The following is a 14,842-nucleotide window of genomic DNA, read 5'->3' on the forward strand; positions in this document are numbered from 1 at the left end:
TTTTTTAAATGAAACAGAACAATGCAATTTTAAAAGAATATTTGTTGTTTGATATGAAATCCAAGAAGAGAACATAAATAACATAGCAGAGTTATAAAGCTGCATGTGCAGATTGATGTCACTCAACCAGAAATCTCATTGGGGGTTACTGAGCTATCGTAAATTATTGAATTCATGAATTCCTACAGTTAAAACTTACGGCTGGTTTAACACGCACACACATAGGCACACGCACATGCACACACACATGCACACACACACACACACGCACGCACGCATGTACACATTCATCCTACATACCTAAAAAGCTAGCCACAAAAATCTCCCCAGAACACTTCCTGTTGATGCTAAGTAATCCTAGATGTTCAACTCTACATTGACCCTATTTTAGTTTTCCACTTGACCCTTCCTTCTTTTCAAACTGATAGTGAGGAACGACGAGGCAAATGAGCCATAGTTTTTGGCAAAGCACATTTAATGTGATGTCTGCCAAGTTCAAAACTGAAAACATTCCAGCTGTTTGGACAAAACATGAGCCAGTAAATTCCTTCATGGCTGACAATATGTTTTTCCTCTCAGTTTCACCATCCCTGACCAAGGTCTTTTTTCAACAGCTGTCAGTTCAACCTAGAGTTGAAGGTTATTTCACTCAAGAAGAGGATTGTGAATACACTGTAACAGCACTGCTCTCAAGAAGGAACTCCAATAGGGGGAAAGCTACATGGAGATAGAAATGAGCATTCCTGTGACATGGGTAGGTGAGACATAGAACGCCCTGAATATTTACAGAGGTGTCTCCCATCTGTAGCAGAGTAGAGCTCACCATTTCCAATCACAGTCTCAGAACTGAAAGATGGCACTTTTTTTTGTTTTTTTTAAATATTTGTTTATTTATTATGTACATCCATACAGCTTTCTGTCTGCATGTGTGCCTGCAGGCCAGAAGATGACCCCAGATCTCATTATAGATGGTTGTGAGCCACCATGTGGTTGCTGGGAATTGAACTCAGGACCTTTGGAAGAGCAGTCAGTGCTCTTAACCGCTGAGCCAACTCTCCAGCCCCACTTTTTTTTTTTTATTAACTTGAGTATTTCTTATTTACATTTCGATTGTTATTCCCTTTCCCGGTTTACAGGCCAACATCCCCCTAACCCCTCCCCCTCCCCTTCCTTATGGGTGTTCCCCTCCCCATCCTCCCCCCACTGCCGCCCTCCCCCCAACAATCACGTTCATTGGGGGTTCAGTCTTGGCAGGACCCAGGGCTTCCCCCTTCCACTGGTGCTCTTACTAGGCTATTCATTGCTACCTATGAGGTTGGAGCCCAGGGTCAGTCCATGTATAGTCTTTGGGTGGTGGCTTAGTCCCTGGAAGCTCTGGTTGGTTGGCATTGTTGTACATATGGGGTCTCGAGCCCCTTCAAGCTTTAAGATGGCACTTCTTAAAGAAGGCATCATCCTTGTTTCTGATCATCTATGGCTGTCATGGCAACACTAAAAGTGGCAGCCGTGAACCCTGAGGTTTGTCTTGGGCAGCATGATATTTCATATCAACCTGGCAGCTGTTATGGGGACAGAGCCAAAAGCACTTGTGGAAGTTGTCCAGCATGGACAATGGCCATGGACTGCAAAGGAAGAAGCCAACATATGGAGAAAAATATCTGAGCCTTAAAATATAAAAGAATTTCACGGTGATAACTGAAGTTAACATGGCTGAGAGACACACTAGTGATTCAGAAAATAAAAAAAATTGGAGGAGTTGGAGAACAAATAAAAAGCCCTTTTTATCTTTTTGTTTAACAGATAGATAAGAACGAAAGGCATGGAGACAAAAATGATCGCAATACTCATAAAGCTTATGGTAGCTTATTGTTTATACCTCATCCTGAATTAAATATTAACATGGTCAGGCTACTGCACGTCTTATGCATAGAAGTAGGTTGAAGAGCACAATGAGAAAATCATATGCCCAGTGCACAAACCTGATCTCAAATGTGGGAAGAAGTCAAGCTGCACATATTAGGAATAAAATGTTGCTAATAAATTACCTCTCCCTCAATCATGGCCGAGAATAAGCATAGAAAGAAAAAGCTTTCACCTTAGCCCACCACCGATTTCTCTGCAGGATACAGAAGTATAAATTTTGTTTCCTTTGAAGAAGTACTAGGGGCAAGGAATGCTATTACATGATCTGAAATAATGTTAAAACTAATAGTAACAACTGTTATTTATGACATTTGTCATCCAGTACTGTTGCGATTTGTATACAGTATTTTCTTGGTTACTTTTCTATCACTATGGGAAACCCATGACCAAAAGCAAATTGGAAAAAAAAAAGGTTTTATTTCACTCATCTCAGGTTAGACTCCAGAACTGACGGAAGGCAGGTCAGGAACGTAAGTCAGGAACCTAGAGGCAGGGACTGATGCAGAAGCCATGGAGGATTGCTTTTTATAAGCTTGTTCCCCATGGCTTGTTCCACCTGCTTTTATATCCAACCCAGAACTATGTGCCCAGAGGTAACCCCAGCCACAACAGTTTTGACCCTCCCACATCAATCCCTTATCAAGAAGATACCCCAGAGATTTGCCTACAGGTCAATTTGATGGAAGCATTTTCTCAGTTAAGGTTCCCTCTTCCAACATGACTCTTGTTTGTGTCACATTGACAAATGCTAGCAAGCAAAAATAGACACCTTATTCCAACACAAACCATGCAAGAAAGGCATTATTTAAATCTTCAATTTTACACATGACTGTACAGCATCTGGAGAGAGGATCTCTTACTCCAGGTCACACGACTATAAAGAACAAACACCTGGAGTTAGCATTGCAATACATTTTTTTCCTACTCCATCATGAGGGTTATCAACTCACCAAGATAATGTTCTACCAGGAAAGCAAAGGTAAAGAAGTAAGGATGATAGTAAAGTTGTATGTCATAGCATGTTTGGGGCATTGATGAACTGACAAATGGCTGTTAGCCCAGCCATTGAGCATTTCTGTCATAACTGCAGAGATGAGGTTAAAAAACAGATGCATGGGACCTAAGAATAGCCAGAGAAGCTTTAGGAAAAGGAAGATGTTGACCTGTTGGTGACATCTCTGGAAGCTAAGGCTGATTCTGAGGATTTCAAAGTGTGTAAGAATAACAGAATAGTTTTCAGTGTCTATGGGTGAGGCTTTCTGTTGTTCTAATAGCGTGTATGCTCAGAAAATTGCTAACTAAAGTTCCAAGAGTTTAATGTGGTATCATTCTTGAATACATACCCTTTTACAGTAGGTAGGCTTAATATAGCATCTGAACACAATATTCTGAGCTGCCTCTGTCTTCCTGTTCATATGCTAAGTACAAAGAATTCAGTGTTGATGATGAAATGAGCTCATCAGTCAGGTAAGGAACCCAGGCCTGCAAACAAGCAGCTACAGGCAACGTCAAAATTTCTATGGTAGAAGAACAAATCTATCCAGAGCTGAGGAGACAGAGTAGAGCTAAGTCACCAGGTAAAGGACTCAGGAGACTTCCTATAAAGGCTGAGTTTATAGCATGTTATAAAATGAGCACTCTTTTCTGATCACAGGAAGAATGTGCAAGCATTACAGTGCTGTACAAGAGAAAGAGAAAGCCTGCTCTTACAAATAGTCTATATCCTTATTTTAACTGTTTTCAAACACGAGGAGCACAAATGCATTTACTTCTATCTGGAGCTGAAAACGTACCTGTACTTTTAAAAAAAACACACCCACTGAAACTCAGCAAAGCTTTTACTGACAAATATTTACCAACCGATACGTGGGCTGACGTAAAAATTATAACACATGTCAGTCGGCATCTGGAGAGAAAACAAAATCTTTAAATCGTGCTTTCATTGTTTTGAATTGAGCTGTTTACTTCATATTGTTAGTCCCTACCAGGTGCCATGTACTTTACAAAGCTTTAGAAATTTATTAGAAAATCATCCAAAAAATATTTCACTCAGCATACATTCTGTTTCATTCGTCCTTCCCTCACACAGTATACCCCTACTGCATCTTCCCCTCCTTTACTCCTTCCAGTTTTCCTCTCCCCCAGATCCACTCCCCTGTCCACACCGCCCCCAACCCCCAAGAAGAGAGCAGCCCTCAGCCTACATTCTTAAAGGAAATGGAGATAAAGCACAAAGCAAAGGATCCCTGTGGTTCTGGATGTGGCAAATTGGATCATCATGAATGCAGCTAACACAGAGCTACTTGTAAAAACCAGTAATGCTCTTAAGCAACAACTAGAAAATCAGGAGGAAGCCCAAGGTAAATAAAGTGTCCCATGATTTAAGGATGGTTGTACCCACATCACTGGGATACTGGCACACAGACATGTTGGTCATTTGATCTCTGAAGGCCATTCCTGGGATAGGAAGAGCAGGGAAGTGAAATAGTGAGTCACACACACCCTTTATGTGCGAAGACAGACCTTGGTTTTCTGGATGTTTTGATCTGAGCCATAGGCACCAGAAAGTTAGAATATTCTCACTGTTGGCTCTATCCGGTAGCTATTTCCTCCAAATGGAAGCAATTCCCTGCTGGAGAGAGGCACCTAAGACTTAGAGAGCTAATGGAACTTAGGGCATTTGTGAAGCTGAGAAAGTTACAAGGTTCCTAGGGCTCCTTTGTGTGTTTATGAAAGCTGTGAACAGTTGCTAGGAAGAAAACACTCTCCAGTAGAGCTACCTGACAGTTGGGCACTGAACTCCTAGGACTAAGCATGCATGAGTCATTATTTGTGAGGAGGGGGGCTTTCCTGTGAGGTTGTTTGCTGCCTTTGAGTCACCCATGTATGTAACCATTCACCCACACTCCTGACAGTCACCCCAGTGACTTGGTGACCCGAGTCACCAAGAAAATATTGTAGAGGAATTATTTTTCCAATCTGTTACTGGATGGAATGCTGTCTTTAGTCTGTCATCGGTGTCTTCTCTGATGTAGTCAGATCTGTTCACATCTTCCTAGGATGACACCACAGGCTATTGCTGTCCTTTGTCTCTGATATGACAAATGACACACAAAATTTGAAGCTGTGAATATATCTAGGATGTAAAAATTCTCAATTCCAAAGAGGAGGGCTATCTTAAAATGTAGGTCAGCTCCTGCTGGATTTCACTGTGCTGTATTTGATTATGCCACAGAGAATAAAAGGCTAAATAGGAATTCATTGAAAAGCACAATAAGAAAAGCTACTATTCTAGACAATGTAGGGAAACTCAGTGGGTAAGGTGCCAGACTAGCATACCAAAGAACCTTGTTGCTTTCTCTGCACCACCCAAACCAGGGCAGTGGCACAGAGGCCTGTTATCCCTGCAAGAAGATCAGGAGTTTGGTGCTATGGTTCAGTGGGTAGACGGTTTGCGTAACAAACCAGGGGACCTGGGTTTGACTATGGTCCCGTCACCACCGTTTTCATTGTTCAGTCGTGTAATCCAGATTTTCCTCCAGTCTTGCTCAGATGCTTGGGGTACCTTAAGATCCCTTTCTAATAGAATCCCAGCATCCATTTCAGAAGGGCTACCAATTCTCTTCACTATTTTTATTCTTCATAGTATTGATATTTTACTATTGGCTTTATTCTTCTCTGTCTGTATTTTATACAAAGCTTGCAGATCTTCTGAGGATGAGAACAATATTAATGAAGCTTGTGTATAGGCTGGGTAACTATACACAGCTTTTCCCTTCCTGCTCTGAAGATTTATGCTGATCTCACATCTCCCTTTGCGTGCTGCGGGTGCCTTCTGGCATCCCTCTGTTGCTGTCTGGGGTGGTATGTGGGGCACAATGCTTCAGATGACTTTTTTTTGGTCAATATTGTTCACTTTCATGCTGCGTTTTTTGCCTAAGGAAAACACTCCCTCTCTACTGCCCCTTCTTCAATTCTTATGAGTCTGTCAACTCCCACAGGTTATTTGCCAGCCTAGTAGGACAGGTTGGGAAAAGGATGACAGAAAGGCTATTGTAGTTGTGGGTGCGACCTCAGCTGTGGGTGACCTCAGCTGGAGGTGGGCACTGTGGCTTCAGTTCATGGGACATAGACTTTGCGGTAATTATGCTGTGTTCCCGATGCTCTGGCCTCAACATGCATTCTCTCTCTCCTCCATAGGCAGAAGATTGTTTTCTTTACTTCTATGCTTGACAGTGTCCTTCCTACAGATGCTTAACTAGTTTACTTTATGGAGAAGACAAAGGAGACGGTAATAGATGAGGCTTTCTGCTTTCTTCTTCTACTATGCCCATCACTGCCCAGCCCATACAAACAATCCAATCCTATCTTTCTCTTGAGCTGCCTTGGAAGCATCCAGTGAGGTCTGTGGACAGAGTGCAGCTGCTGTCTGCACACCCATGTAAGAACCAAATCCAGCATTTAGCACCTTCTCAAAGCACCTTCATTTGGATTCTTCTGTTGAGATTTTAGTGAGACTGGCATCAAGATCAGGAAAAATATGCTCATCTGCTCTCTTTTCATGTGAACATCATTTTATATAATTTAATTTAGTTGGATGTCTCAGTTCTGAAGAGTCCAAGGACAACTGGTAATTGGCAGATTCTCCATCTCTTTATTGAGAGGAAAGGAATGACACTCTTTTCAGCGTTTTATGTCCCAGCTACAAGCCGGAAGATAACAATTTTTCTTTCTGAAGGTTTTTGAAGCCATTAAAACATGCAGCTCTTTTGCATGTTGGGAAGATAGTTCTATATAAAGCAGAGAACTATTGTTTTATAGGGAGCATCGCTTCTCGGCCTTTTGGCTAAGATCAAGTGTAGTATCTGTTCTTATCAGCTTTATAGGGAGCAGCTACGTTTTTTGAATTTTCTACATTCAAATGTCCTCACTACAAATATATAAATATGAGAAGTGAGGCACATGGTATTTAACTTGAATTAATCATTCCACATGTCATAAAATATCCTAATATCTGGTTTTTGGTTTGCTTGTTTGGTTGGTTGGTTCGTTGGTTGGATTTTAGTTCTTTTGAGTTAGATTTGGGTTTGTTTTAAGTTTCTTGAGTCAGAGTCTTTCCATGTATCCTAGACTCTCAAAAAGGTGATCCTCTGCCTCAGCCTCCTGCATGTTAGGACTACAGGCATGAACCACTACATCAGACTTATCACTGAATTCTTCTTGTAAATATACAAAATTATAATTTATTAATTTGCGATACAAATTTTTGAATGAAAGAGAACCAATGTAATGATGGCAAAGTTTTTTGAGACAAATCATCAAAGCTACTCCAAGCATTGAGCACATAACTTATCTTTTATCCATCAAAATATTCTGGATCTTTCGCGTGCATGGATGACTTCCTTTCAAGCACATACAGAGAGATGGAGTAGTAACATCAGCCTTAGTATACTCCTGCGGAATGGCAGACAAATTGAGAAAATGCATGTCTATGCTCTGACATTAATTGTGCTGCCATATGATAGAGACTTTGAAATTAGATATGATAAGATCCTGTTCACAGTGGTAATTATTTAGTAAAAGTAGTGAAATCAGGTTAGTAGTGCAATTGCATGTTAACAGTTATGTTATTTGGGATAATTTGTGTCCTAAATCAGGGGTTCTCAATCTGTGGATTGTAGAACTAGAGTTTTTAAAAGGTTACTCAAATGTAGAACTAGAGTTTTAAAAAGGTTACTCATTGTCAGAGTCCGGATGTGCAGGGCCGGACGTGCCTGAGGGAGACCCAGAGATAGGACTTGCCGGACCAGCTACCATCCCCAAGAACACTGACCATCCGTAGCCACCCCCTCCCCTTCCTTCACTCCGCAGAAGTGAGTCATCCCCCTGAGTGAGATGAGCCACCCTACCTGCACTGCTGAGCTGCTAGATAGCACGTACTCCTTGCTGATGTAATTTCGAGCTGAAAGAAACTGTGCACCATTTGAAATGACCAATCATGTGTAACTGCGCGAATGCCCCTAACCTCCCCTATATAAACCCCCGAGTTTGGAAGCTCGGGGTTGATTCCTCTGTCTCCTGTGTGAGATACGTATCGACCCGGGATCCCGCTAATAAGGATCTCGTTAATAAAGCTACCTCTTGCTGTTACATCAAGACCAGCTACTCGTGATTCCTGGGGGCACCCCACCTCACGATTGGAGCAAGAGACGCGGCTCCCCGTTTGGGGGTACGCTCTTTCAGGATCATAGAATGACCCTTTCACAGGAGCTTCCTAAGACCATCAGAAAACATAGATATTTACATCCTGACTCATAACAGTAACAAAATTACAGTTATGAAGAGGTAGCAACACAATAGTTTTATCATTTGGGGTCAACACAACATGAGGAACTGTAGTAAAGGGTTCACAGCACTAGGAAGGTTGAGAACCACTGTCCATATTGATAAATGAATAGCTTATATTTGACCTAAAAATAATCTCATGAGATTTAAGATTAAAAATTAGGAATATCTAGTTTGAATAAACTATCTGTGAAAGGGTTTCTTGAATACTTGAAAACAAAGGGATTGGGGACAATAGGCTGATTAAACACAGATCAGTCTCCTGTGAGATAAAACACTTGTTTATAATTACTTTGACCATGATGGAAAAAAGTTTATAATTAGTTCTTTTTAAGACCAAAATGGGAAAGGATAGTTAGGGGTCTGTAGCCTTGAAGAGTTAAGCCATCTGCTTCCAGCCAGCTCTCCCCAACATGTGATTTGCAAGTTAAATGTCGCCAGCTGATGACATATGGCACTACTTACTTCTCTAAATATCTTACTCAAAATGAGTTTGCTGCTCTGCCACTTGGCTAAATACTAAATGCTCTCAAATGCTGAGCTCAGGTTTTCAGAAGTCATGGCAATTGCTGTAGTTTTCCCTTAGCAAACAAATCTAAGAAAAGGAACCTCGATCTAAGAATCTGGCTTGTCCTAGCGCTCCATGCTGTAAATTCTGCCTTAGACGTGTTTGATCCCCTAAGATGTTCACAGCAAGTTTACAATTTTAAATTTCTCTTCACGGTTTTAGACTAATGAAATGGAGAGGATGAAAACCACTTCCCTCAGTTTGAGGTTTGTATCTGAGGAAAGTGGGGAATGCTCTAAACAGGGAAACCAAAATCCTTTTTGAATCCATGATGTGCCTCCTGGCAGAAGAGTTGATTCTTATACTGCAGCAGCCCTCAAATATTGAAACAAACAGCACGCGGCAGTCATAATCCCAGTAGCCTACAGATACAAAATGGTTGCCCTTGAGGTTTTAGGCTTGTTAACAGATACAGGTTGCTCATCAGAATTATTGGTCCAAACAACCTTTAGGTGATAACCTACCATCTCTTCTGGTCTTTTAATCACTCAGCTTCCATTAGCGACTATTTCTACTAGAGTTACCAAAAGAGCATAGTAAGGTCTACCTAAGTCATACTAAGACAGACCACTAGAAGGATACACACCAACCTTGCCAGTCACACCACAATTTGTCTACTTGTAATCTTGATACTTTTCTGTAAGAGGAGAAGTTGGGGCCATTGGATTGCAACTGATAAGCTCTGGATCGCTAATTCATTGAAAAGGTGCTTGAATATCCTACCCACCCACAACTTTTGATCATATTACCCAATGTTCAGTAACCAAGGTCAGCTCGCATTAGACAACGCTTTGCCCTCTTATTATATTTATGGTCTTCTTTACTGTCAATAAAGATTTGGGGTTGTGTCACACCAAGGTCACATTTTTTTTGGTTCTTTTTTTTTTTCGGAGCTGAGGACCGAACCCAGGACCTTGCGCTTCCTAGGCAAGCGCTCTACCATTGAGCTAAATCCCCAACCCCCCCTTTTTTTTTATTAACTTGAGTGTTTCTTATTTACATTTCGAATGTTATTCCCTTTCCCGGTTTCCGGGCAAACATCCCCGTAATCCCTCCCCCTCCCCTTCTTTATGGGTGTTCCCCTCCCCATCCTCCCCCCCGTTGCCGCCCTCCCCCCAACAGTCTAGTTCACTGGGGGTTCAGTCTTAGCAGGACCAAGGGCTTCCCCTTCCACTGGTGATCTTACTAGAATATTCATTGCTACCTATGAGGTCAGAGTCCAGGGTCAGTCCATGTATAGTCCCAAGGTCACATTTTAAGCTAGTCTTTTTACTATACTTCTCCTCTCCTCTGCCCCACCCACCCACTCCCAAAACAGCAGCCTTTAAACATTCTATCACAATTTTCAAAGAATATGTAATCATCTAATAAGCAAGGATTAAGGTCAATTAATGGACACATGAGGCTGAAATGCTGGCAGAACTTGAAATGTTATGGAATTAGGATTTTTAGGAAAGATGACCTTTGTGGCCTTAGCCCATGAAAACAGCTGATTTGAAAAGCACATCTTAAAAATTGAGGTCCCTGCCCATGCTCAAAATTAAGCTTTTTTAAACTATTAGACTGTGGCAATGTATGGAAATGAGGTGATAAGCAGTACGAAAAATGTGAGGTTGGAGAACCCTGATACACAAAGCTGGTCTGAAGCCATTAATGTATTCCACAGTTGGCATTCTGTGTTGCTTTATAGTAGCTCAGTATTAATCTAGATCCATAGAGTTCCTTATAAATTTCTAAAATTCATGATAACGAGTTTACCTAACTACAAAAGTTTCAGATAATGCAATTTTACGGTTCTAAAAGATACCCTAGGTCCATCATGTCTCTTCACACCATCAATATCATTAATGTTTATAAAAATTGTATCTTAATTAAAAGATTTATGACTATGCACATGAACACACATATACATGTTTGTAAGCATATATATATATGTGTGTGTGTGTGTGTGTGTGTGTGTGTGTCTGTGTGGATGTATGAGCACTCACATGGTCATGAACATGCAAAATGATAGCTTAAAAATTCAAAGTTTAGGGGCTGGAGAGATGGCTCAGCTGTTAAGAGCACTGACTGTTCTTCCAAGAGTCCTGAGTTCAATCCCCAGCAACCAGATGGTGGCTCACAACCATATGTAATGGGATCTGATGCCCTCTTCTGGTGTGTTAGAGGACAACTACGTTGTACTAAAAAATAATTCCAAGGTCTTACATGCACAATCCAAATAATTCCTCAGCTTTAGGAAACAGATTCTGAATGCAGAGTTTGTTGTCTACACAGTACAGTATCGGTTCCTGTGTTTAGCTCCCACTTCTACTTGTTCCTTTTCTTCCTCAGCCTCCTACACTTTTTGTAATGCTCCTATTGTGTGTTGTGCTCTCATGAAAGTAAATATAAGCTGTATCAATCATGTAACATGCACTATTGACCATGCTTTCAGACTCTCCTCTGACTTGCTCACTCTTCCCTATGTCTCGGTGCTGTAGTAACCTATGCTGTGAGGACAGTCTTATTTACCTTCTTGGTTACTGCTAGTGTCCTACTAGGACTTCAGGTGACAAATCATCTGTGCTGTAGGAACAGGATTCCAATTATTCACCAAGGGGTATGCATGTCTATCTGCCCCTTGACATATTACTCCTTTGGAACAGCCAGAAGGCAAAATTACAAGAAAGAGAGAGAGAGAGAGAGAGAGAGAGAGAGAGAGAGAGAGAGAGAGAGGGGGGGGGAAGAAAGAAAGAAAGAAAGAAAGAAAGAAAGAAGGAAGGAAAGAAAGAAAATAATCCAAGATCTGGCTTTGATTTTATTGGAGAAGTGAGCAATGTAAGGTTCCTAAAAACAGAGTAAGTGTTCTAAGGCTCAGAGCAGGAGGGAGAGGTTTCCAGCCAAGGAAAGAAGGAACTTGAAGCAAGAGCCTATAAATGAACTGGTCATGTCAAATTCTCTTGGCTTGCATAAGGCTGAACAATAAGTAATGATAAATGAATAACTTACTATTTAGAAATATCTTCATCACAACAATGCCAACCAACCAGAGCTTCCAGGGACTAAGCCACTACCCAAAGACTATACGTGGACTGACCCTGGGCTCCAACCTCATAGGTAGCAATGAATAGCCTAGTAAGAGCACCAGTGGAAGGGGAAGCCCTTGGTCCTGCCAAGACTGAACCCCGAGTGAACGTAGTTGTTGGGGGGAGGGCGGTAATGAGGGCAGGATGGGGAGGGGAACACCCAGATAGAGGGGGAGGGGGAGGGGTTAGGGGGATGTTTGCCCGGAAACCGGGAAAGGGAATAACATTCGAAATGTAAATAAATACTCAAGTTAATTAAAAAAAAAAGAATAAAAAGAAGTTAAAAAAAAAGAAATATCTTCATCGTGATAGTGATAAAAATTGGCCCATTAGGTTCTTTGTTGTTTTTATCTCTCTCCTGATTTCCTAGAAGGACAAATGGCAACTTAGTTTGTTTAGCTGATCCTGTGGAGCTTAAGTGCGAGTGGCTCTTTGTGGATGTGTAACATGTTTTCCAGGGGGCTAACTCAGAAGCTGGGTCTAAAATAATGGCCTCAAATTGTTGTTGTACAATATCTAATAACTCTATTAATTCTTATTATAACCCAGCCAGCCCACCCCCCCCTCCAATCAAGTCAATCTTATTGATTTACTTAATTGGTTTTAGCACAATGATTGGGTGATAACCCCTAAACTATTTTTATACTAGACAGGCTATTTCTCAGCTGTGCTCCCCAAGTTACTTGCTTTTTGAGTCTTGCCCAGGTTATTTCTGCTCCACCAGTCTATACTCAGGATGCGCTTCTCTCCCTGCTCCTGTACAATCCCATCTAATGGAGACCTCTTTTTCTCTCCATCTTCCTCCTCTTTCTCTCTCCTCTCTTCTCTCTCATGGTCACTACCTGTGATTCCCAGCCCTATACCTGGAGCCCTTCCTACCTCTATTCTCCCAAATAACTTGGCTTTCAGACATTTTTATTTAACCTGTTAGAGAAGATTGGCAAGCAAAGTTTATACAACATCATTTGGTGCACATGAAAATGTGCTCACCCAGACTGCAACCAACTCTGGGGCGTCAATAATTATCATTTGAATACATAGTAACACCAGACTTACTCCTGACATTATATGATTTTTATTTAACAGCCATTTCCCACACAATCAACTTCTATTTTAATTTCCACATAACTGGTTCATCAGTGTTCATCTTCTTCCTTGATATGAGCTACTAAGCAAGGCCAATTGGGACCTTTGGTTTGCAGTGACTGATGCTGCTGAAGACAAGGTCTCTATGCTTCTCTAGATAATGTCTAAGTACCCAAATAAGTGAGAAGCTTCCATTCACTATCATGAGAACCTGTCTGAGGGAAGAGCCAAAAAGAGGTTTGATATAATTTTGAGGTTTTGTGTTCAAAAATATAGTCCTGTGTCCTTTTGAATATCTGAATCCACTCAAATTATCTTAAAGCAGTCATTTCCTTGGAAGCTATTAGCCACATTTCAAATGCTCAGGAGTGAACTCTGTTCTGTAGGATAACTCAATATTGATGTCACCACACCTTGTATTTCTTCAGTGTCACAACGGGAGAGACAGAAACAGAACTCTAATTTCATCTTCCATTTGTTTATGTTTTGTTTTGTTTAATCTAAAATAATGGGAGCAATATTTAAGTCCCACCTCTGCTCTTTCAGATTCACAAGCAGAAACAAGTCTTCCGACTTTCTCCATAACAAGGGTCAAAAAAGAATCTATTTTTTCCCACTTTTCAAATTCCTTCTCATGACCTTTCCTGACATGAATCCTCCTAATCGTCTCCTCCAGCCACGTGCACACAAACACACAAGTGTGCACATGCACACAGGAAAAAGAGATCTGGCACGGGGTAAGGGAAGAGTTGCCACATAAATAATCTTTACAATTGACAATAGCAAACTGTAGACACCAAAGTACTCAAAGCATATATTTTCTTCATTAGCTCCTAGCAGTACAGTAGGAGAAGGAGCTGAGCCTCATTCTGATTAGCACAGAGGAGGCTGGGCAGCCTAGAGTTCTGTGAAAAACTGCCAAGTTGCCAGCTCTAAGTGCAATTAACTATGGATGCCTAGGGGGTTATTCTAGAAGTTGGAAGTCTAGTGACAGGACTCTGTCCTACTAAAAATTACATTTCATATAAATAACCTTCAGATCCTTGGATAAGTCCCTTCTATACTGCAGATGACACATGAATCTCAAAGGGGCAGAAAGGACCATTTTAAGACTTCTGAGTACCCGCAAGGAGACCTATCATCAGTTGTAGGTCAGTACAAACCAGTCATTCAAACAGTTTCCTGTTTTGATAGCTAGGATTTCCGACAGGCTCTCCGAAGGAGACCAGTTTGGCTTAGGGGCATTTCCTCAGGTTGCCAGAAGGCATGATAAAAATCAAATCAAATCCCAGGGCAGAGATTTGAATAATGTGGTTTTGCCAAAAATTTCTTTCAATTCTCACTACCTTGATTTTTTTCAGAATTCAGAGCCAAACATATACTGTATAATTTAATCCACAGGTACTTCTCTGATGTTGATATCATTATTCATTTTACCAATGAAAATAATAATAACAATAATAATAATAATAATAATAATAATAATAATAATGAAGAAGAAGAAGAAGGAGAAGGAGAAGGAGAAGGAGAAGGAGAAGAAGACGACGACGACGATGACTCCAAGGGCTTAAATAACATATCTGAGCCATATACTGAAAATTTAAAAATACATTGAAATCCAGATTTCTGATTAAAGACTGTGTGTTTCCTTACTTCACCCAGAACTTTATCTCCCTACAGATCTCCATAATTTTTAATGCATGTTCTTATAACTAGCTTCTGTAAAAAGTGCAAACGGCTTTCAATGGCAGGTCCTAGAGACGTGAATAGGAAGGGGAAGAAAACCCTCACAAAGCATCAGAACTGTGTGATCGACAGGCAGCAGGTGTACAGACTAAAAGTGTGCAACTCA

At 41.0% G+C, this 14,842-nt stretch overlaps 2 pseudogenes; both read left to right on the forward strand.

Moving 5' to 3' along the window:
* LOC148002585 (glyceraldehyde-3-phosphate dehydrogenase-like) overlaps window positions 1-14,842 on the forward strand; it is a 141,494-nt pseudogene that overhangs the window by 55,345 nt on the left and 71,307 nt on the right.
* Window positions 6,750-6,929, forward strand: LOC120095787 (U2 spliceosomal RNA; annotated as a pseudogene).

This window comes from Rattus norvegicus, chromosome 11 (assembly GCF_021556685.1).
Source record: "Rattus norvegicus strain SHRSP/BbbUtx chromosome 11, alternate assembly SHRSP_T2T, whole genome shotgun sequence".
Classification (NCBI taxonomy): Eukaryota; Metazoa; Chordata; class Mammalia; order Rodentia; family Muridae; genus Rattus; species Rattus norvegicus.